Raw genomic sequence first — 3,085 nt, 5'->3', positions numbered from 1 at the left:
ATTTTTAAGCATCTTGATAAGTTTGCCTTGATTATACATTCTTGTGTTAATCTTCTTTTCTGACTAGTCCAATCAGATATTTAATTGTTTGATATCTGACTTCATCTCATTCTTATTAGCTAGAATCTCCTCGAGTAACTTCTCAAATTGACTTGGTTGTGGATTTGATTATTGCTTAGATTGCTTCCCAAAGTCTTGATTGTTCTTGTATGAGAAATTGGGATGATTTTTCCACCTTGGGTTGTAAGTATTGGAGTAAGGGTTGTTATGCCTCTGGTTGTAGTTACCAATAACATCACATTGTTCCACTTGAGATAATTGCATACTGATAGTTCCCAGAGGACAAGAATCTTTAAGGTGTTCTGAGGCTCTAGATACTTCACAAGGTATAGAAATTGAATTTACAGGGCATGTGTTCAAATTCTCAAATTGCTTAGATAAAGAATCAAGTTTTTCAGTAATCAAATCAAGGGTATCCACATTGTATTTTCCTGGTATTTTGATCGCTCCTGAGCTCCTTTTTGAGGCCCATTAGTGATGATTCTGAGCCACACTTTCAATGATGTCTTCTACTTCATCAAGTCTTTTGTTCATCAATGTGTTTCCTGTGGCAAAATCCAAGGAAATGTTTATATGATAATAAATTCCATTGTAGAAATTGTGAATCACAAGTCATTTTTCCAATCCATGATGTGGGCAGTCTCTCAGCATTCCTTTAAATCTGTCCTAAGCTTCATAGAGGGATTCAGAGTCTGTCTGCTTGAAACTCGTAATAAGATTTTAGAGGTGTGTTGTCTTGCTCGGTGGGAAGAATTTGTCTAGGAAGACTTGTTCACATTGGGCCCAGGAAGTGATGTTGTTTGGAGGCAAGGAATTTAGCCAAGTTTTTGCTCTCTCTATCAAAGAAAACCCAAACAATAATAATCTTATGGCTTCTTAAGGAACTCCATTGATATGCATTGTGCTGAATAGTTCATTGAAATGATCAAGGTGATGATTTGGATCCTTTATTGGACCACCACCTCAACTGTAGGTCTGGAGATACTAAATGTTAGCCCACTTACATAAGGTGCTACATAATCCTTTAATGGTTTGTTTGCCATGGTTCTTTGCTCTTGCTCTTGCTGGTTCTTTTGCAGATTTAGACTTCGATGGAATGTCCGGTCGATCTAAGGATCAATGGGAAAAAGATTTCCTGTATTTCTTTCCATACACAAACAAGGAGAAAACTAAAAGCAATTGAAATTTATTTATTTTTATTATTGTAGAATTAAAATTGCATAATTAAAATGTAATAAGAAAAGATATGAATTAAAGAATTAAAGAACTAAAGAATTTAAATTGAAGATATTTGTTTAAACAAACTCTGATATAAACTAACTAGACTTAAAACGCTTAGTCCCCAGCAACGACACCAAAAACTTGATATATTAACTGCAAGCACACGGTTGTCGTCAAGTAATAAAATTTATAAATGTCGATCCCACGAGGACTAAGGATTAAGTGCTAGTCAGTTCTGTACTTCGAGTTTGACTAGACAAGACTGATATGTGTTTGTCTGGAGATTTTCAACTAACACCATAAAGTAAAAGGAAGAAAATTGAGGAATTTTTTAATTCAGAAAGTGTTATACGTCGTTGGTTTTGTTGTAATAGTGGATGTTATGCTATGAATTTACCCTTCCTAGTTCTCTACTTATATATTTGCAGGGGTGCCTAAGTCACTACCGAATCCTACCCCCACGATGGTGTATCGGAGTACACTCCCTACCAGTAATCAAGTATGCCATCAAGTGAAGAAGTAACTTAGAGAGTCCAAGTTTTTAGTAGAGTACCTCCTCTCACAAGGTCTCCCCCGAGTATACATATCTAGATTACATAAGTCACTTGCATAGCATATGATTAGGGAAAGCCCATTAGGTCAAGTAAAATACTAATTTATACATAGAATTATTCTCCCTTAGGAGGTTATGACCCATATAGAAGGATAGTTACTTTAGATACTCAACTTTGAAACAAGCATCCTAAAGCCAAGCCGAGCTATATTGGATCACACACTCAAATGAGACAACAATTTATGCATCTATTTAATAAAAGTTCAGGTTCATGCTACACACAACAATATATCTAGTATAGAATTCAAATCTATGCATATAGAAATGTGATCTAGATATACAAATTCAAGTCTATAAAAGGTATTCTTCTTACAAGCATTTCATCAAATAGAACAAGTACATACAAGCTTCATCAAAATAGGGAATCAGCAATTCAATAGAGTTTATAACATCCACACACTATAATTTCTATCTACATCCTAGAATAGTAAAGATCTACTCCATAATAGATAGAAATGCAATCCTAAGACACAAATACATAAAAATTTCCAAATCCCTAATGAAACGGAGTAGAAACATATCCTTGATGTCGAGTGAAGCCTTTTAATGTAGATCTTGGAATGTTGAGGAGGATGGAGCAGTAGAATGGCCTTGGATCATCCAGATGATGACTCCGAATGCAGGGATTTGACCTAGATGGTCTCGTTCCATCCACCAAGCTTCCCCCCCTTAGGAAGGTGATGAAGTACCCCTTTTATAAGGGTGAGGCACTGGATGGCCATTGTTAGAACTTTCGAGCCGCAAAAACCTCTTTTTACGTTACGAAAACCTCAAAGCTAGGCATGGAGCCGTGCGAAGATAGATAAATAAAATTATTCATATACATGTTTGTCTACACTAGATCTACCTTAGATCTACATGAAAAAGGAAGTATTACCCTTATAGCGATGCCCTTCGCTTATCCCGCTCGTCCAAATGGTTGCCGGATCTCGTAGAGTGTCAAGTGTACACTCCTCTACACGTATCCACATGGACAAAAGGTGGAGAGAACCACTTAGAGTGTGCTAGCACTCTTGAGATGTCTCGGCAATGGAGGAGAAGGAGAGAAAAGAAGAGAAGAAGAAGAAGAGACCTTGAATAATCACACCCTTGCTTCACCCATATGTGGTCGGCCCCCTTATTAGAGTGTTTTCTACCTCCATGTAATACCAAGAGTCATGGCTCTTAGTCTTCCTCATGAGATGGCACACA

The 3,085-nt window shown here is 36.9% G+C and overlaps 1 non-coding gene across 1 annotated transcript; it reads left to right on the top strand.

Moving 5' to 3' along the window:
* Positions 1–682: 682 nt before the first annotated feature.
* Positions 683–789, top strand: LOC122028299. The gene has a single exon (XR_006124706.1). It is a non-coding gene; the product is annotated as a small nucleolar RNA R71 (small nucleolar RNA).
* Positions 790–3,085: the final 2,296 nt, after the last annotated feature.

The sequence above is a fragment of the Zingiber officinale genome, chromosome 10A, assembly GCF_018446385.1.
Source record: "Zingiber officinale cultivar Zhangliang chromosome 10A, Zo_v1.1, whole genome shotgun sequence".
NCBI classification, from domain to species: Eukaryota; Viridiplantae; Streptophyta; class Magnoliopsida; order Zingiberales; family Zingiberaceae; genus Zingiber; species Zingiber officinale.
This window is presented reverse-complemented; position numbering and strand designations above follow the sequence as displayed.